Raw genomic sequence first — 22445 nt, forward strand, 5'->3', positions numbered from 1 at the left:
ATAGCGGTCCCCATATGGCGTTTGGTGAAAAGCCTCTTATTTTTGTGTGGTCTGTCTGTCCTTCCGTCCGTCTAGAATTGAAAAAAAATAGAATAGCTATTGAAAATTCCGACTTTAACATATTTTGTAGCTCGCTAAGTTTAGGTGAGGAGACGCATTGACTGAGTCGTAAAGCGCTTGGGTTCTGAACCGAGGGTCCCTGACTAGGTTCGAATCCAGCTCTAATGGGTACCTGACATTAGCTGAGAAAAGTAAAGGCGGTTGGTTGTTGTGCTGGCCACATGACACCCTCGTTAACCCTGGGCCCTGAAAGGGATTATAACTTTAGTTGCAAAGGTTATTTTCGGTCTTCTGAAAGAAAACGCTTGTGTTTTCAAAAGTATCTATGCAAACAGTTTTTTGCATGCACACAAATCAATTTGAAAGTAATGCTTAAAAGACTTATAGAACATAAAGTGAGAATAGCAGTTCCGGTCAAATCTTAGAGGTAATGATACTTATTATCTTTAACTTTGTAAAATTTATAGATCTACATACCGTTTTGTTAACTGTCTAAAAAATTTTAAAAGACAGAAGTATTATTTTTTTAAAATGTATTTTATTTTTGAAGATTTTCATGCATTTGAAAACAACAACAACTCTAAAACATCTCGCTTTTTTGGTGTATCCGGTGTAATAACGAAAGTGTTTTAGGCCACGCATTTGAAAAAGTAAACGAGAATTTGTGTGCCCTTTTAGTAACGCAGAAATACACATTTCTTAAGCTTTTCCATTTGGAGCTCAACATAAATTGAGTAATGAGGAAGACTTTCACTCTCTGACTTGATTTGATATGAAGATGAGCTGCCACGAATTGATGTAGAGTTAGAATTAGAGCCTATGGTTCATCTGTGTTTAGTTGGCAACGGTGAAGTTTTAAGTAATCGTCCTTGATATTGTTTAGTTTATCGTAAAAATATCAAAATTAGCAACTAACAGGTTAACCGATAAAGTTTATTTTTATTTTTCAAACTAAGAATGCAGGTCATGTTGTCATATTTATACACATTTTACATACGATATTTAATAGGCAATGTTATTTATTGGCTTAGACCTCAATACGTTTATGTCACGTGTTTTATAGACCTTTTGACAAATGAGAGGGATTTTTTGTCCAGAGATCAGGAAGGGAAAATTGACTATTCAACAAACCCTCTGTTAGAAGGTCCCCAAAGCGTTATTTTGTTTCTTGCCCCGACGCCATTTTTCGAAGCGTCCAGAGTTCCATTCTCTGCCAGCACTAACTAGCTACTCAGTACTCAGTTTGTCAGCTTAAATTATCCCTCTCTCGTGTCTCTCGGACCCACGCGTTCTCCAGACGCCAGCTTACGACAGCAGTGAAAGTAGCCGAGAACACATGCTTTTCATTAAGTACGAGTCTGTTTTGGGGTGAGGGGTGAGGGGGCGAGGGGAGATTAGGGTTACGTCGTCCTGGTATTGACATGACATACGTTTGGTGTCATTGCCCCTTGTCTTATCGCCAGCATTTGTCACCATGCGCTACGCAGTGTGTACTTTGGGGCAAGGGTTACATATTTGACCAGGCTGGCTTGTCGCTATGAATTATATGCAGTGGCGTGGAACAACGTGGACGAAGTGTGGGTGCGTCAGGAGGAAATGCATAACGGAAGGGCCATGAGGGCACGTTTCAAAATGTTTTTTCATCGCTATAGGATGTAGATATCTCTAGACTAGACACCAAGACGGTTTTACAAAGCTTATATCAACGCTGCATGTCTATCTTTCTGTTTTTTTTTCACCCATTTTCCATTTTCGAATCAAGCTGAATCTTTGCACAATTATTCATTGTACCTGACAATAAATGAATCAATCCAAAAATTAACCAATTAGTTAATTCAGTATTGGTGAAAATTTTTTTTGATATCGAAATGAGATATACTTAATGAGAGATTTTATATATATATATATATTGTTACGGTTCTCTTCTACTCCGGCCTTCTATAAACACTGCTAAACACAACACAACACATCAACACATCAAGAACCTGCCAACAAGAGCTCCACAATAATCTGGTACTTTAATAATGAGTGAATAAGTAGAAGACAGCCAATACGACACAATTGGCAACACAATAAGCTACTACGAATGTTAAACTGTACATCACCGTATACAACTCTACTGTCTCTATTTCTTCCTAGACTCGTACATAACACTTGAGGACTCGACAAGGACCGACTTCATGGCCAACTAACAGTCCTAGTCGCAACGCTCTCCGGTCTTGAACTGCCGCTTTCTTACACACTGTCACTCGTACCGCAGGCTTTCGATCACATGACCATAACATTGGTCATATTTGCGTGTAATCGTAGTACTGTCCCTTGTCCATGGCCCCGCTGACCTGAGTGATTCACGGGTGTGTCAGCTGAGCCTATAGTTAACCCTTTTGCGCCGCCAATAGGGTCGTAACACTGCCCCCTTCTCAGATTTGTCCGTCCCGGACAAAATCTATCACACGACATGGGCAGTGGAGGTGAATCGATGCAGGAGGAGGTCTATCGGTGGGGGCGACAATGGGCTTATATTGCCATCTCGATGGAGCCATCTGCGTTGTATTCGGCGTATGTCTCTTTCTCCTACTCCAGGTGACCTTCACCTGACTGCACTGACGTCGTGGTTGCATCGCCATGCACTTTGGACTGAGCAAACGTCGCCTTCTTCGGTCGCTCACTTCTGAGGGCAGCCACTTAACACACGGGGAGGGATAGGATGTCAGGACTGGGGTCACCAAGATCGCTGGCCTATCAGGTTGTTTCATAGGGTTTTCAAGAGACGGGTTTTTTGGGAATGGGTGTCAGGTCCACAGGAGGGGAGATAGTGGCACACATCATCTTCAGGCTTGTCCGGAGGGCAAACTAGCGGAGCAAGTTGGCAGCACTCCACTTGCGAAGGACCCTCATCTTCAGCATCAGGCTCCAGTTCACTTACTTGACCATCACCAGGTCTCGTCAGCTGGACAAACGTCTGTTGGGTGCAGACCTTGCCGATGGGTTTCTTGGAGTTGGCGTTCTCCCTGCAAAGCTCGACACACAAAGTTCTCGCCAAACATCTGAGTGCAGCCATCAGGATTCGGGTCCCTCTCATCAGCACTGACAGAAAGACAGATGTCTTTAATGTCCCCAGCTACAGGCTTGATGTAAGACACAACGTTGTCTGGTTCTGTCTGGCTGTAACACAACGTTGTCTGGCTCTGTCTGGCTGACGGAGGCACTCATTTCTGCAGCAAAGCGACGGCTGACTACACACACCACTACCCCCATCTGTGCCACCACCTTAGATCTGTCCGTCCCGGGCAGATCCAGCTTCACCATGGTACTTGTTGAGTCTGTCGATGTGGACGACCTTCAGTTTGGATCTTGGGCTCTTCTGTATTCGATACACGACATCGTTGATTCTTTTTATCACGCGGTAGGGTCCTTCCCAGTCTGTTTGAAGCTTTGGGGACTTGCCTTTTCGTCTTTGTGGGTTGTACAGCCACACCAGATCGTTCTCATGAAACCCAGCGGCATTGGCCCGTTTGTCGTACCTTGTCTTCATGTGGTCACTGTTGATCTTGATGTTTCTGCGGGCTAGAGCGTGAGTTTTCTCCATCCGTTTTCGGAGATTTGCGACATAGTCTGTCGAAGAGGCTGGCACATCTCCCGGGATCCCGAATAGCAAGTCACAAGGTAGTTGCAGCTCTCGGCCGAACAACATCTTTGCTGGAGTGTAACCGGTGGTGCTGTGAATCGATCCTCTATATGCCATAAGGAACATTGGGATATAGGTGTCCCAGTCCTCTTGACGTTCATCGACGACTTTCGACAGATGTTGTTCCAATGTTCGGTTAAATCGTTCCACCATTCCATCTGACTGGGGATGAAGAGGGGTTGTGCGTGTCTTTTCGATGCCGAGTACCTGGCACATCTCTTGAAAGATCTTGGATTCGAAGTTTCGACCTTGGTCGGAGTGTAACTCCCTGGGAGGACCGAATCGGCTAATCCAATTCTCCACAAGTGTTTCCGCTATGGTGGTGGCTTCTTGGTTTGGTATCGCATACGCTTCAGGCCACTTAGTAAAATAGTCAATCACTACTAGAACGTACTTGTTTCCTCTCTGGGATTCAGGAAATGGTCCGGCTACATCGAGCGCTATTCTTTCAAAGGGGTTACCGACGTTGTATTGCTGCATACGTCCCCTCGTTCTCCTGTGCGGGCCCTTTGCTGCTGAACATGCGTCGCATCTTCGGCACCATTCTTCTACATCATCCCGGTAGCCGAACCAGTAAAATCGCTGGCGTACTTTTTCAAAGGTCTTGTTGACACCTAAATGTGACCCACTGGAATTATTATGGATTTCTTGCAGCACCTCAGCAACTCTCACTTTAGGCAACAACAGCTGTAAGCGATTGCATGTCCCATCTGCCGTTTCCCAGACCCTCTTGAGAACTCCATTGTCGATTGTCAGTGAGTCCCATTGTGCCCAATATGCCTTGGTAGCAGCTCCTTTATCAGAAAGGTGATGCCATTCTGGTCTTTGTCCGTCTTCCTTCATAAGCAGAATGGGAGCCAGGTCCTCATCTTTTAACTGGTCTTCTCGGATTCTTTCGTCGGACCATGACCCGGAAGCTTGTACCCCAAGATGTCGACAATCAACGATAACTTCCTTCTCTTCAACCTTGCTGCAGTGTTTACATTCCATTCTGCAAGGTCGTCGAGACAGCGCGTCAGCATTCTGGTGAGTTTGTCCTTTTCGGTGTTGTGTCTCGAAGTCATAGGTTTGCAAACGTTCAATCCACCTGGCGACTTGTCCTTCCGGACTTTTAAATGACAACAGCCATTGTAGAGCAGCGTGGTCTGTCCTAATGATAAATTTTTGCCCATATAAGTATTTGTGAAAATGTTGTATGGCATCAACAACTGCCAGTAGCTCACGTCTTGTGACACAGTAGTTTCTCTCGGCTTTGGACAAGCTCCGACTAAAGTAAGCTATGACTCTCTCAGTTCCATCTACCTTTTGGGATAAGACAGCACCTACTCCGGTATTGCTCGCATCAGTGTCAAGTACGAACGTCTCGCCTGGTATCGGGTAGGCCAGAATGGGCGATGAAACAAGAGCCTTTTTAAGTCTCTCAAAGGCCTCATGACATTCCGTTGTCCAAATAAACGGCCGCTTCGGTTCTGTCAATTGATGAAGGGCACTACAGAGGCTAGAGAAATTAGGCACAAAACGTCTGTAATACGTGCAGAGTCCAAGAAAGCTTCTTAACTCCTGGATATTAGCGGGGATCGGCCATCCATTTACGGCTTCAACTTTATCCGGGTCTGTGCTGACTCCCTCCTTTGACACGATGTGCCCAAGGTACTTGACAGTCCTTCTGAACAAGGAGCACTTCTTTGGATTCAATTTCATTCCAGCGTTTCTAATTCGTTCAAACACTTCCTTCAGGTTTGCAATATGTTCCTCGAAGGTTCTGCCTATGACGATAATGTCATCTAAGTAAACAAGACACGTGGTCCAGTTGAGTCCTCTTAGCACATGCTCCATTAGTCTTTCAAAGGTGGCTGGGGCGTTACAGAGGCCAAAAGGCATCACGGTGAATTGCCAGAGACCATTACCAGCAGAGAAGGCTGTTTTATCTCTGTCCTCGGGGTGTAGTCCCACTTGCCAGTAACCGCTCTTTAGGTCAAGGGTGGAAAAGATCTGTGACCCAGCAAGTGTGTCCAATGTGTCGTCAATCCTAGGAAGAAGATAGCTGTCCTTGTGTGTGGCGTCATTTAGTAATCTATAGTCGACACAAAATCGAGTGGATCCATCTTTCTTCTTTACCAAGACTATGGGTGAACACCACGGACTGTTGGATGGTTCAACAACCCCTTGCTGCCTCATTCGTTCTATCATGTCCATAGCTTCTTGATGTTTTGCTAGCGGCAGGCGACGTGGTTGCTGTCGGATGGGCCTAGTGTTTCCTGTGTCTATTCAATGCTGGATCAGGTTTGTTCGCCCAACGTCCATTTCATCAGATGACAATATGTCAGAGAACTCTCTTAGGAATCGTTCTGCTTTGGTGTACTGTTCTTTTGACAAGATCGTTTTGGCTTCTGCCAGAAGTTTAGTAACCTGGGGTTCACTGGGCTTGAGTATTCCGTCGGGATTTTCACTGCTGCAGTTTCTTATCATCTCTAAAGCATGGCAACCAGCGATGAGGCTTCCTTCCCGTAAATGTTTCTCCTCTGTGCCGAGGTTCATAATTCTTACGGGTACCTTTTGGTCTTTCCCAATCGTGACTAGTGTCTTTCCTACTGCTATCCCGTTGTAGTTGGTGTTCAAGCTTTCTACCAGCGCGGTTTTTGTCGTGGGATAGTCGTCCTCAATCTTCCCCCAAATGATCATTTCCGACTTAGCAGGCAAGGTTGTATTTTCCACCAACGTAACCCTTCTGGCTCGGCCATCTTCTTCATTTTCGTCGCCAAGCAAGGGTACTTCGAGGTCCCCACATTGTAAAGTGCCTCCGCCGATATTCAAAGAAAAGCCATATTTCAGCATGAAGTCGAGTCCTATTATGCAGTCATCTGTGACGTCAGCAATCAGGAATTCGTGTTTGAATGACTGATTTCCGATCTCGACTGTTATGTCGATCAGGCCTTTTATGGGCATCAGTTCTCCACTGGCTGTTTTCAACGAGTAGGCCCTAACTGGCGTTTTCTTGCTATTGTCCACTTTATCCGTCCGGATGACTGATCGTGAGGCACCAGTATCAAGGAGGAAGTGATAGTTTTGACATCCAATTTTCCCGATGACCTTTAGACTCTTACTTTGCCCTAGCACGGCGACCGGGATGATGGTTGCAGGGGCTCTCATTCTCTGTGTCGCCGGGTTCCGCCCCTTGAAGCCGGCGCGTGCTAGTTTCCCTGGTAGCCCCGAGAATTTGGTCGTGCATACCTTTCTGATCTGTAATGGGTTCCAGTTTGTGCAAATTTTCTAGTGCAGCTTCTTTGTATATGACCGAGTTCACCACAATTCCAGCATCGTACAGGAACCCTAGGTTGACTTTCTGGTACTTGGTTTGTTCGTCGTTCATCTATTGCCTCTGTCACCCTTCTCACAAGTTGTGTAAATTCTTCCTCTTTGACTTCTAACCTTCGGCCTTGATGAGTGCTCCCTGATGCGTCTTTGGCGGCTTCATATGAGAGAGCATATACGAGGGCTTCACTGGCCTTACGTTTACCACTAACTCTGGTGGCTTTCTTTAACTCGGGGTCTCGAAGGGCATCAATGAAAGTGTCTGTAATAATGACTTCCAGAAAATCTTGTGCGGCGGTTGGGTAGGCCAGATGTGCGAGGCGTTCGATGTCTGTCTCTAGTTCCTGTAGTGTTTCATCGGGGCGCTGTTGTCTGGTCTTTAGTTGCACACGATATACTTCTTGCAGATGTTCATCCCCGTATCGGAGTTCCATAGCCTGGACTAGGGCGGCGAAGTCATGCTGGTTCGGTAGAGACTGTAGCAATTCGGAGGCTTTTCCTCTTAGGGATAACACAAGGGCTGTTGCTTTCTCCTCCTCACTGATCCATTTGTTAACTTTGGCTGCTGCGTCAAATTGCTTCTTGTATACTGACCAGGACACGGAACCATCAAATACGGGGGGCTTCATTTTCCCGGAGACTTCAGGTACAAATGACGTCATATCTGCTTCTGGTACATTTGTGTGCTTGCGTTGGACTTGTATCTTCATTTCGTCGATGGCCTTCTCCACTGCGTCGACCCTCTGATTCATCTGCTCGTCAATGTTGGTGATTCTCACCTCCACAGCATGTATGCGTTGGTTCATTGCCAATAACTCCGTTTTGATTCCCGAGTCCATCGTGTCTATCTTGGTGTCCATGGCGTCTATCTTGTAATTGATCTGTTCCAGCAAGTCCGGTTCGACCTCAAAAAGATATGTGTCCGGATCTTCTTTTTCCTTCACCAGTTCTTCCCGAAGGCGTGCTTGTAAGGTTTCTTTGTTGCCGCTCGTCTTCAGGCCTCGATCACGGAGCTCTTCCTTCAGTTCCTTCACACGGAGTTGGTCTAACGTTTTCATAGTAGCCATAGCGGATCCGTTCCTATCCGATACGATCCGACTATCCCACTTCTGACACCAGTGTTACGGTTCTCTTCTACTCCGGCCTTCTATAAACACTGCTAAACACAACACAACACATCAACACATCAAGAACCTGCCAACAAGAGCTCCACAATAATCTGGTACTTTAATAATGAGTGAATAAGTAGAAGACAGCCAATACGACACAATTGGCAACACAATAAGCTACTACGAATGTTAAACTGTACATCACCGTATACAACTCTACTGTCTCTATTTCTTCCTAGACTCGTACATAACACTTGAGGACTCGACAAGGACCGACTTCATGGCCAACTAACAGTCCTAGTCTCAACGCTCTCCGGTCTTGAACTGCCGCTTTCTTACACACTGTCACTCGTACCGCAGGCTTTCGATCACATGACCATAACATTGGTCATATTTGCGTGTAATCGTAGTACTGTCCCTTGTCCATGGCCCCGCTGACCTGAGTGATTCACGGGTGTGTCAGCTGAGCCTATAGTTAACCCTTTTGCGCCGCCAATAGGGTCGTAACAATATATATATATATATATATATATATATATATATATATATATATATACATACATACATGGGCGTAGCCAGGATTTTTTTCGGGGGGGGGGTTTGGGGTGGTGGTGGTTCCCCCCCCCCGACACCCCCCCCTCCGCGAATTTTTTTTTATATGTATTTATGTGTGTGTGTGTGTACATAATCTTTATTACATTCTGACCCTTCATTCTTTTGGAAGACTTTTATTGTGCCCTAGAATACGTTCTTCCATGAGTTAGTGGAAAAAATGTAGATTTCCCGCCATCACTAGCAATGAGGTCTGGGGGAGCCCCGCCGCCAAGCACTATTTCTGATATTGAAAGCCAACAAAATGCATATTCTGAGGTATCTACAGTGCATTTTCTTGCTATTAAAAAGTTTTATTTAAAAAACCTAATGTGCTATTCTTACTGACTTAGATCCTCCCGCGCCGTTCGGCGCATTTGCCGTCAAGCTGTTTCCATAAAATTGTAGACTCCCCGACATTACTGACAAGGGGGTCTGGGGGAGCGCTAGGAGCTCCCCCAGCGCGGGGCGATGCCCCCGCCGCCAAGCACTATTTCTGGTATTGAAAGCCAAAAAATGCATATTCTGAGGTATCTACACTGCATTTTCCTGCTATTAAAAAGTTTTATTTCAAAAAGTTATGTGCTTTTCTTACTGACTTAGACCCTCCCGCGCCGTTCGGCTCATTTGCCGTCAAGTTGTTTCCATAAAAATCTGTCACTGGTAATGTCTGAAGCCTCTTCCCATCTGCCATGAGGACCTCCATGAATGAGTGGCGTCAAGTTGTACTAGGATATCATTGCAACTCTTCTTGTGCGTAATTCATTTTGTCGGAGAACATGTCCCGCAAACCTCATGCGTCGCTCTTTCACAATCTTACTAAGGGGTCGACTCCCAGTTCGGCATAGGATTTCCTTGATTTAGACCCGATCTCTATAACTGACTCCTAAAATCTGTCTTAGCCATCTTTGTTGAGCCAAATTTAGTGTTTTTCAATTTCGGCAGATGACTATTATCTGCAGTTTATTAATGGAACCCTGCCACTGGTACAAATGTGTAAACTCTCTTGAATACGCTCTTGGAATTAAGAGGATGTCGTTTGCTTTAGATTTTATATCGAAAAGAGAAGTTTTATCGTCAAAATTATCTGTTGGGGGTTTTTCACCTCAAAATGCTCTGTAGGGGGATCTTAAACTCAAAACCATCTGGAGGGGTTTTAAACTTAAAAAAAAAAGCCATTTTTTAGAAGAGGGGTTTAAACTCAAAACCCCCGATCGGATTGGCTACGCTCAAATAGTGTGTAATTTGCTTTTTTTTTTATATTGAAGAGGTATTTTTAGCATCAAACCCCTCTGAATGGGGGTTTAAACTCAAAACCCCTTTTGGCCACGCTCTTAGCATTTTGAGTGCGTAATTTGCTTTTTTTCTTACACCGAAGATGTATTTTTTAGCCTCAAACCCCCCCTAGCGGGGGGTTTAAACTCAAAACCCCTTTGGCTACGCTCATAGATTTTAGAGTGAGTAATTTGCTTTTATTTATATTAAAGAGGTACTTTTTAGCTTCAAACTCCACTGGAGGGGAGTTTAAACTCAAAACCCCTTTGACTACACTCATAACATTTTGAGTGTATAATTTGCTTTGTTTTTATTATTAAAGAGGTATTTTTTACCTTCAAACCCCGCTGAAGTTGGAATTAAACCCAAAACTGAGTCAAAACCCATTTAGCTACGCTCATAACAGTTTGAGTGCGTAATTACCTTTTTTTTTATGTTGAAGAGGGGGTTTATCGTAAATTTTAGAGGGGGTTTTAAAATCAAAATCTTCCTTAACTGTGCTCTTGGAATTAGGGGATTTTCGTTTGCATTTTTTTTTGTTTTGTTTTATACAAGAGGGGGAGTTAACTGCATAAACCCCAGGTAGGGGGTTTAAAGCTCAAAACCCCTGGTAGGGGTTTTTAAACTCAAACCCCCTGGTAGGTTTTTTTTTAACTCGAACCCCTCTGGTAGGGGTTTTAAACTCTAACCCTCCTGGTAGGGGGTTTTAAACTCGAACCCCCCTGGTAGGGGGTTTTAAACTCAAAACCCCTTTGGTTGTGCTGGGGCAAGTGATGGTTTAGTATTAAAATCTCACCTAAAATAAACAAAATCAAAGCAAAAAATCAGTCAGTAGTTCCGATCCCCCCCCCCCGGGGGATTTCATTTCGGGGGGGGCCCCCCCCCTGGCTAAGCCCATGTATATATATATATATATATATATATATATATATATATATATATATATATATATATATATATATATATATATATATATATATATATATATATATATATATATATGGATTTAATATCGTTTTGACACGTTTTTCCTCCCACTTTTCCATAATTATTCATAGTCGATGACAATACACGAATCAATCAAAAAGTTAATCAATTAGTTAATCAATTAATACTAATTAATTAATGTTGTTTTATAAAGCAAAAACGGGGCTGAACCCCGCCATTTTCAGATAAATGGCAGTAATTAGCGATTCTTTAACCTTAGATAAGCTTTGTTTAAATTTTGTGTGCTGGTTATTCCCTCATTTTATTTGGCTATCTTGTCTGCATCGATAGTCGCTTAGGATTCTGCGAAGTCGTCCTTCACCTAACTAAAAGTGTATCTAAACGTGTATCTTAAAGTGTATCTAAAAGTGTATCTTCAGTTAAAAAATAAAACAATTCCCATACTTCCCTTTCTTTCCGTCTTCGTATATTATACACAATTAGATACACAATTAGATACACAATCTTGGCAATTAAATACATGTTCTTGTATGACTTGGTGGAAATGGAAACATACAATGGTCGAGGTCTCACCACACTAGAAGTGAATCTGTTGTTAATGTCTTTGAAAAGTAAAGGGACATTCGCTGTTGACGGTCGTTGACTTGTAGCACCCAACTGCTGGTAGACAACTAAACCGCTGTAGGCGTAGTGTATCTTACTTATTAGCCTAAAAATTACTGTGTGAACAATAGTAAATATAACTTTTATTATGATATAGATAGAATCAACTTGATATGATATAAAATAAATGTATTAGACTTTAGTAATTAATATTTTTTAAACAATATCTTAACTCAGTACAATAAGAAAACCTTTCAGTCTCTTGTTCTGGAGTTGTCTCTCCTAAGACCAATGACGACACTGCCGCCTATCTTGCATCATTCACAACCAATCGCTGACCTCTTCCCACCGTCACCATAGAAACAAGCACACACACACTCCTTAACAAACATTCGATGTCCACTACTGAGACAAATGGCAATAATTTTGTAAGTTACCCCTGAAATATAACACTGTAAAACTTCTTCATATATTACGAAATTCTAGATCAGTTTCTTTTTAAATTTCCAGTTGTTTCCAGTCTAAGAAAATGGAAACAACAGGCATAGCGCCATTAAAAGATGAACATAACATAATACATAATGATAATGAAACTAAAGCAAGCATCCTAAACAAATACTTTGCATCGGCATTCTCAGCCCCAGGAGACAAAGACATATTACTGAATTTGAACCAAGTAAACAACATAGAAGATATAGTAGTACAAGAAAATGGAATTCAAAAATTATTAGCCAACACCAAACCAAATAAAGCTTCTGGACCTGATGGTATTCCAGCTAGATTACTCAAAGAACTAAGCAATGAGCTAGCCCCAGTGTTCAAAATACTCTTTCAGGCTTCACTTAATCAGAGCAGAGTACCAAAGGACTGGAAAGAAGCTAATGTCACCCCCCTATTTAAAAAAGGAGAAAAATCTGACCCAGGAAACTACAGACCAGTATCACTTACCAGCATCACATGTAAAATCCTAGAACACATAATATGTAGCAACATCATAAACCACTTAGACAAACATAATGTCCTCACACCATACCAACATGGCTTTAGGAAATATAGATCATGTGAAACACAACTGATAGGACTAATTGATGATTTTTCAAAAGGTTTAGATAATAGTGAACAAATAGATGCTATCTTACTAGATTTTTCTAAGGCTTTTGACAAAGTCCACCACCATAGTTTGCTTAAGAAATTAAAATATTTCGGCATTAATGGTTCACTGCATCAGTGGATTAAAGATTTTCTGATAGGGAGAGAACAAACTGTAATAATAAATGGCTCTAAATCAACACCGATAACAGTAAACTCAGGTGTACCTCAAGGAACAGTCTTGGGTCCACTACTATTTTTAATTTACATAAATGATTTACCAAATTGCATTAGTTCAGGAACAAAAGTCAGATTATTTGCAGACGATTGCATAATATATAGAACAATAAAAACAACACAGGACACAGATATTTTACAAAGAGAATTAGATGAATTACAGAAATGGGAATCAAATTGGAGCATGTCTTTCCACCCAGAAAAATGTCAGTTGTTAAGAGTAACAAAAAAACTAAAACAAATTAATTCCACTTATCTTATTCATGGCAAACCAGTAACACAGACTAAAAACGCAAAATACCTAGGTGTTATAATAAATGAAAAACTGTCATGGAATCCACATATTGATGAAACTACAAAAAAATCAAACAAAGCATTAGGATTTATTAAAAGAAATTTCTATAAATCAAATAAGAACATAAAACTAAAATGTTATTTAACCTTGGTTAGGCCAATAATAGAATATGCATCCTCCGTTTGGGATCCCTCAACTCAAAACATTAAAAAACTGGAACAGACACAAAATAGAGCAGTGCGATTCATAACAAACGAATATTCACATTTGACTAGAGTAACACCTTTAGTAAAATCACTAAATTTAGAAAGCCTTCAGGACAGAAGGCTCAAAAGTAAAGTAGCAATCATACATAAAACACTGAACCATAATCTTCAAATACAAAAACAAAATTTAATAAAATACTCTGAAAGACACAAAGATAAAGGCACATCCCTCGTCCCATATGCTAGGACAAATTTGTACAAACACTCCTTCTTCCCTAGTGCTATTAGAGCATGGAATGGGTTGCCTGAGCTAGCCAGGAAAACCAGTGACTTGGCTGAATTTAAGTCATTGGTTAATATTCATGACTAAATGCATGACGCGTAGGACGTAATCATCTTCTTTTTTGAAGTAACGTTTGTATTATATAAGATAAGATAAGATAAATTAACGAAAATTTGAGATTGACGATTGACTTCATATAACCCTGTTTCAGTCTCTCTCTCTGCCTCCCTTCTCTTCCCCTCTCTCTCTCTCTGCCTCCCCCTCCCTCTCTCTGCCCCCTCCCCCGCCCTCTCTCTCTCTCTCTCCACTATCGAACATATTTTGACAAGACAATTAGCCTCGTTTCCAGTCCAGATTCAATACATATATCTAGGTCACTGAAACGCTCCTACTCTTCCTGTCACGGAGATAAGAAATGTTCACTTTGTCTCTGTTGACTTCCACACGCTCTAGTGCTGAGATGATAGTCCAGACCCACGCCATTGATCCTCCATGTTCACTTTGTCTCTGTTGACTTCAACACGCTCTAGTGCTGAGATGATAGTCCAGACCCACGCCATTGATCCTCGATGTTCACTTTGTCTCTGTTGACTTCAACACGCTCTAGTGCTGAGATGATAGTCCAGACCCACGCCATTGATCCTCCATGTTCCCTATGTCTCTGTTGACTTCAACACGCTCTAGTGCTGAGATGATAGTCCAGACCCACGCCATTGATCCTCGATGTTCACTTTGTCTCTGTTGACTTCAACACGCTCTAGTGCTGAGATGATAGTCCAGACCCACGCCATTGATCCTCGATGTTCACTTTGTCTCTGTTGACTTCAACACGCTCTAGTGCTGAGATGATAGTCCAGACCCACGCCATTGATCCTCGATGTTCACTTTGTCTCTGTTGACTTCAACACGCTCTAGTGCTGAGATGATAGTCCAGACCCACGCCATTGATCCTCCATGTTCACTTTGTCTCTGTTGACTTCAACACGCTCTAGTGCTGAGATGATAGTCCAGACCCACGCCATTGATCCTCGATGTTCACTTTGTCTCTGTTGACTTCAACACGCTCTAGTGCTGAGATGATAGTCCAGACCCACGCCATTGATCCTCGATGTTCACTTTGTCTCTGTTGACTTCAACACGCTCTAGTGCTGAGATGATAGTCCAGACCCACGCCATTGATCCTCGATGTTCACTTTGTCTCTGTTGACTTCAACACGCTCTAGTGCTGAGATGATAATCCAGACCCACGCCATTGATCCTCCATGTTCACTTTGTCTCTGTTGACTTCAACACGCTCTAGTGCTGAGATGATAGTCCAGACCCACGCCATTGATCCTCGATGTTCACTTTGTCTCTGTTGACTTCAACACGCTCTAGTGCTGAGATGATAGTCCAGACCCACGCCATTGATCCTCGATGTTCACTTTGTCTCTGTTGACTTCAACACGCTCTAGTGCTGAGATGATAGTCCAGACCCACGCCATTGATCCTCGATGTTCACTTTGTCTCTGTTGACTTCAACACGCTCTAGTGCTGAGATGATAGTCCAGACCCACGCCATTGATCCTCGATGTTCACTTTGTCTCTGTTGACTTCAACACGCTCTAGTGCTGAGATGATAGTCCAGACCCACGCCATTGATCCTCCATGTTCACTTTGTCTCTGTTGACTTCAACACGCTCTAGTGCTGAGATGATAGTCCAGACCCACGCCATTGATCCTCGATGTTCACTTTGTCTCTGTTGACTTCAACACGCTCTAGTGCTGAGATGATAGTCCAGACCCACGCCATTGATCCTCGATGTTCACTTTGTCTCTGTTGACTTCAACACGCTCTAGTGCTGAGATGATAGTCCAGACCCACGCCATTGATCCTCGATGTTCACTTTGTCTCTGTTGACTTCAACACGCTCTAGTGCTGAGATGATAGTCCAGACCCACGCCATTGATCCTCCATGTTCTTTGGTTTAGACTGATCTTGTTGAAATTGGATATAAACATAATGTGAACATGAGCTCTTAGTGAATAAAAAATAACTTTTCATTTCAAGCACGTGAGTCTAAAAATGTTCTCGGAGCTTGATAATCAGTAGCATTAGTAGGAGGTCATTAAAAATGTGTGTGTGTGTGTGAGAGAGAGAGAGAGAGAAAAAGAACGAGAGAAAAGAGAGAAAGAGAGACAGATATAGAGAGTAAGAGAAAAAGAGAAAGCGAGAGAGAGAGATTAAGTGAGGGAGAGAGAGATACTGAGGGAGAGAAAGACAGAGAGAGCATGTGGGTCTAAAATGTTCTGGGAGTTTGAAGATAAGTAATAGAAGGAGGTATATAATTATGCGTGAGAGAGAGAGAGAGAAAGAGACAGAGAGAGAGAGAGAGAGACAGAGAGAGAGAGAGGAGGTATATATATCAAGAAAAAAAACTAAATAAATTGTGTTAAATTTCTGTCGTATATGTGCAATAACAGCAATCACCGGAGCGACAAAATCTCTGTCACAAAATCGCGGATACAATAATTAGCATCGCTTGCTAAACAATCATTTGTTTATGTTTAATGTGAAATATCACATCAAATTCTGTCTTGGAAAATACTACATTCCTCTTTCTAGAATATATTTAAAAAAGTTAAAGTTCTCCTTTCAGACCTTACGATCTATAGGGCAGATTATGTAAAGGTTATCTTGTTTCTATGGCCGACGGTTAACGAGAGTGTCATATGGCCAGCACAACAACCAACCACCTTTTCTTCACCCAACTCGTCGGGTGGACTCAGAGGCGTCCTAAAATCCCGAAATTCGCATTGCCAACTTTCATTGGGAGACTCCTCAGTCTAGAAGCAAAACACTCAGGCGCCACGCTTCCACAGCCGAATGTTATTATTATTTTTTTTTTAATTCATTGCTAAAATGAGCTGAGTATTTAAAAAAAAACGCACTATTACCAAGTGAAAGCACACGCTTCTATAGGAGATTTTCATACATAAGTTCATCAGAGTAATCTGCTCTTTGTTTACATTTTGATTTATGACATCCGGTTTTCATGGTCTAAGCCAGGGGTGGGCAACCTTTTCCTGCCGAGGGCCGCATTAAAAAAAATGTGGGGACTGGGGGGCGCATATATATATTTGTTTTGCACACCCAATTGAGGAATTACAAGAATTAGCAATTTCGTGAACTAATTTTAAGAATGATTTTTTTAAATTTCGCTATTGTCTGTTTACATCACAACATTTCACCACAAATGTATAATAGTACTTAATGTGAAGTATATAATTGTTTACTCTCGTGCATAAAGTTCCGAAACTGTCGAACTAGCTTACTAGTTTTTGTTTTCTTGTGGCTGCTTTCAAATTACAGTCAATCAGCATCGACCTGCTCTAACACTTGGTACCTTTCAAACAAAAAGAAAAACATGTTCACAGATGAATGTGGCTCCAAATAATGTGAAAGTTTAGCAGCAAAGTTTTTTTAAGTGCGGATATACAGCTTCTGGCACCCATGAAACTCCAGTGAAAGAACTCACTGGAATTACTCTTTCAGGTCATAATTTGCTTGGAGGTATGTCATCTGGAGCTGAATCAGCTTCTGCATTAAATGGTGAGCTGAGGGTATTGAAAACTGGTTACAAGTTCTTGACGTCTTGCTTTCAACTTCCACATTCAAGGAATAAAAATGTCTTGTATTTTTCAACCATTTCATTACAAAGTTTCACCTTTCAGCTAAGGAAAACGATAAAACTTAATTTCATTTGCTGGCCTCAAGAAATGGAATAGCTTTGTTTAAAAAGATTAAAGATGCACATACATTTCAAATGCAAACAAAACATTGTATTGCTCTTGATGATAAACAGAAGTCTGTCTTCAACTCTTCATTAGAAGTATTTGTAACAAAGTCACATTCAATGTCCTTTAAGGAACAGAAAAATTTCTTCCTTTAGACTTCACATTCTTCTAATGCTAGGCCAGCAGATACTTCTTTGTTACCGAACATCGGAATGTTTTGTTTTCAAATCTTCAAGTACTTTTCAGAACTGCCAGTCAAGGCCACCTTAGATAATTGGCGGCCCTAAGCGAAGTGAATTTGGTGGCCCCAAATAAAATAGAAAAATTAAAATTAACAGCGAAAAAACTAAAATTATGCAGTTTATTAAAAATCTAGTTTACTTCAACAATAACACTGAGGACAAGTTTCGGTATTTCTTCTCTAAAATAACACAATACATGTTCTATGCGATGCCCTCAATAATCGTATGCCCCAGGAAGCTGCATAGTTTGCCTATGCCTAAGGCCAGTGCTATGCCAAATATGTTAACCTTTCTGTTTGTCCTTAATAATATGTATGATTCAATGCAGCTTTGTGTAAACTTTCCCGTAATGAGTTTACGGTTTACGGTAGGGAATGGATATTGCTCTTTATTTTATACAAAGCCTGTTTTAACTCAGTCAAAGCACGGTCTCCATCATTTGTTACCCTTGCCATCTTGTACAAGCCAACCCAACACTTTCAACAAAATTCTTCATAGCATGGAATAAATACTGGCATGAGTTTGGGTCTTTGATTTAAATTTTCGAAATATTGCCATTTAAAATAATCTTCGTTTACTTTAAACTTTTTAGAATGACGTTTAGAGACAATGTTTCTTTAGACTCTTCATTATAAGTGATAATAATCAAACGTTTGAATAATTTCTATAGATATTTACAATTATTTATTTTTAATATATTTGCATTTTTATACGTATAATGTGTGGACACATCAGATTTTTTTAGGTGTCCGCGGGCCGCATAAAACACTTCGGCGGGCCGCATGTGGCCCACCCCTGGTCTAAGCAATAATATGTAGTAAGAGAAAACTAAGAGACACAGAATGCTGGGTTCATGTGTCCTCTCAACACGTGATAAACATAGATATCACAGATTAACTTAAATCCACTTTGGCAGACAAAATATAAAGCTTATTTAATAATAATAATGCAATTCTTGGTGGTTACATAATCCAGTAAGAAACAATCACATCCGCATAACAGCAGTATCAAATATATCCAACATGTTAAGTGCTCCAGAATATATTACAAGTAACGTCCGCATCACAGCGGGTGACAAAAAACAATAACAAGATGTATCTAGCTCCAAATACAAAATAGCTATCAAAATACGTGTACTGTCTTACTGACTTCAAGTGACTACTCTCAACCTAATTTTAAGTTTCTACTGTCCGCAACGGACTTAAAAGTTACTACTCTCTCCAAGTGACCAAAAGATACTACCGACTGTCAGTGACCACTCTCTCGACCTTTAAGGTTACTACTGACTAAGAGTCAATTAAGTCATTGTTACTTCCTGTTTTTATATCAGGAGTTTCACGTGTCTTTTCACCCTCATGACCCGAAGTGAACATATAGCAGGCAATGTCAACCGAGACTGTGACACACAGTTATGGAGTATTTTGAGGACAAATTTGAGGCGAAAAAATTGGAACTTAAAGAAAAAAAAACGTAAGATAATGAGAAAGATTGGCATAGATTTAAAATACATAAATAAATAAGCAATGTCAAGGACGCCATAATAAAATATCACTGTTGGCAACTAAATAATAAGCAAGACATAAATTTAGAAAAATGATTATCCGATACTAGAATGTGCGCAGAAATTATATTTTTGAAAATTGCCCGTAGATAAAGATTATAGATTGCGCTTATCATTGTGATGCAATATGGGAATGATGTTGGAACTTAAAATTTAGCTCACGAGTTTCCTTTTTTTTTTTCAACTGACATTTTTATAAATTAAAAAAAAAAGTTATGATTACATTCATTATAAAGGATATAAAGAGAGATAAAGATTCTAAGAAAGAAAACACCATTTTTACAAAGTGGAAATGGATTCATTTATTTTAACTAGAAAAGGGGCGATAAACCTCGCAGTATTGAGAGATATGGCGGTTATTGTGTCGCCAACACTCCGTCTGTCTCGTACACATTTGTTTACACGTTATTTCTATCACTTCCCATTCTCGGATCAAGTGGAAACCTGTCACAGTGATTCATTGCTCCTAACAAAACATCGATTTTGTTTGACATAGAAAAGGGAAATAAATCTTAGAGTATTTAGAGATATCAATGTAGATGTGCAGTTCTTTCCTTTATATAAGCTTGAGCCAAAAAAATATGAATCAATAAAAAAAAAAAAACAATTAACTAATTAACTAGTGGTAATTGATTTAGTTGACGCAGAAATAGTTAATAAATCGAGTTTCGAAAATACCCGTTTAATTTTTGACTAGATCTAGTTCTTTGGCTTTATGGTATTCACTTTCGTTTTCACAAGCAATCGAATTAGTCTTGAAAATATCTTTAATGTGTTTGACTTCTATATAGTTCAGTTGTGGCGATCGTATTCTTACGTGGAGCATAATTATCTAATTAGAGTTATTTGAAGGCCAGCTTCATACTTGTGAAGCTCTTCATCATTAAAGATTCTATTTCGTACATGCTCTTTTTACTTAAAACAAAGCAATGAAAACAAATTTTGAAGACAAGGGAAAACAAAAACATTTAGAGGTAATGAGTAAAACGTATTTAATTCGATTATCTTCAATTGATTTCGGCAATGGATCTCGTGCAGCGAAGTGCTTTGTAAAGTCAGTTGATCTTTGGGCTCGGCAGGGGAGGTCATTCTGTTGCAGACGTTAATCTTCTGATTCAATTATCCTCCAATCTTTGCTTGATGTTTGTTTTTGGTCTCTGTTGTTGTTCGTTTTTGTTTTTTTATATAAATGTTTAGATGAGTTGAATTGAGCCTGAGTTGGTGCGTAACTGTGTATGTGTTTACGTACAAACGTGTGTGAATTAAATTTCAAATAAGCAAAAAAAAAGAAATTATTTAATGGCCATGACTTAATCTTGCTCTTCTTCAGAAAGTCTCCTCACGCTTCAAATATTTATCCATAATCTAAAAGTTAGACGAGCGTGAGAAATTAAAACAACAACAACAACAACAAACAGCCAAGAAGTACCACTGTATAACTTAATAGATTGTCATTAAATGGGCACAAATAATAACCAGACTGATGTCGGTGTGTAGTGCATTCTCATGGTCATCGGTTTGAAACTTAAAAACGAAGCTTGAGCCTTGATCTATATCTCTGAATGGCGTGATAAAGCAGAGAATTGAAAGACCGACACGACGTTGATTGGTTTGAAAAAAATAAATGAATTTGATATTCATGCGCAAAATAAAAGTCTATTGCAGAAACAATTAGGTCTATTTGTTGTTGGACTGTTGAGTCAACAATGAAGGCGTCGTAAAATAGTTCGTAATAGACATATTAAAAAATAGTGAGGTTTGAGTTGATTAGTATTCAAATTATCTGATCGAACTGGCTTTTAGCGAAGTTATGTTAATTGTACAGAATTTTCATTATTCCTCGGACCACAGTTTGAGAACCATTGCAGTTTGATGTATCCGATGTGTATTACCACTTATGAATTTTTTTTTTTTTTTTTTTTTGTAATTTTGTTATAAAAATGGTTTACATGCATGTGCATACAATCTGCATGCACTTTTCGAATAAACTAAAGTAGCCTTTGCACTATTTCAAACTTAATGGAGACACTATAATAACACTTTTATACTCTTTTTAAAAGATATAAATGTAAGGCTGCGGCATAAACTGGCAAAGAGACGGGCGGAGACAGACACTATTGCGTCTTTTTTCTTATAGGGGGAAGCAAATATAGCTTATTAAATCCAAGATAACAATTCAGTCTGTAAGAACGAGCACTCGAGATTGTTGTACATGTTATGATATTCTTTATCCACGAGTTAACCCCCATTCTTCATTATTTTACTTAAGTCAAAAAGATTGAATATTAAATTTGAAATTTAAACATTTACATAGCAATACCGGATCAAATTGAGGCATTTTTTTGGTTTGTTTATAACATATGTGGTAATTGTAACAATGTGATATTTAACCCAAAAATAAAATTAAGATGATGTTATGAATTATGAAATTAAAAGGATCATAAAAGTTACATTGCTGCGACGCCTCCATATTTGACCTTAAAAGTTACATTACTACGACGCCTCCATATTTGACCTTAAAAGGTTACATTACTACGACGCCTCCATATTTGTCCTTAAAAGTTACATTACTACGACGCCTCCATATTTGACCTTAAAGGTTACATTACCACGACGCCTCCATATTTGACCTTAAAGGTTACATTACCACGACGCCTCCATATTTGACCTTAAAGGTTACATTACTACGACGCCTCCATATTTGACCTTAAAGGTTACATTACCACGACGCCTCCATATTTGACCCATATATACTTAATAAAAATAGTTTCCTTGGTCTCTCTCTCTCTTTCTTGTTCGTTCTCCCTCTTTTACCTTCACTATCTTTTTGTTTCTTTTCCTTCTCCTTCTTTCTCTCTTTTCACTCTTTTTCTTTCTCTCTTCTTTTCTCTTTCTTACTTGATCTCACTTTCTTTTTCTCTTTTTTTCTATCTTTTCTCTATCCCTCTTTTTCCTCCTTTCTCTTTTTTTGCCTCTCTATTTCTCTCTCTTTCGCTCTCTCTCTCTTTTCTTTCTTTTTCTGTTTCTCTCTTTTTCTGTTTCTCTCTTTTTCTCTCGCTCTCTACAAAAACAAAAAATCAAAAAAATTCTTTTAAAAAGTTCTTCCTACACTTCATAGAGATTTTACTTTCTGTATAAGCCTTATGAATAGTTTTCTGTGGTTTCCCTA

General features: G+C 40.3%; 1 protein-coding gene across 4 annotated transcripts in view; it reads left to right on the top strand.

Moving 5' to 3' along the window:
- LOC106059478 (potassium channel subfamily T member 2-like) overlaps positions 1-22445 on the top strand; it is a 115024-nt gene that overhangs the window by 16084 nt on the left and 76495 nt on the right. The window lies entirely within an intron of this gene.

The sequence above is a fragment of the Biomphalaria glabrata genome, chromosome 17, assembly GCF_947242115.1.
Source record: "Biomphalaria glabrata chromosome 17, xgBioGlab47.1, whole genome shotgun sequence".
Lineage (NCBI taxonomy): Eukaryota > Metazoa > Mollusca > Gastropoda > Planorbidae > Biomphalaria > Biomphalaria glabrata.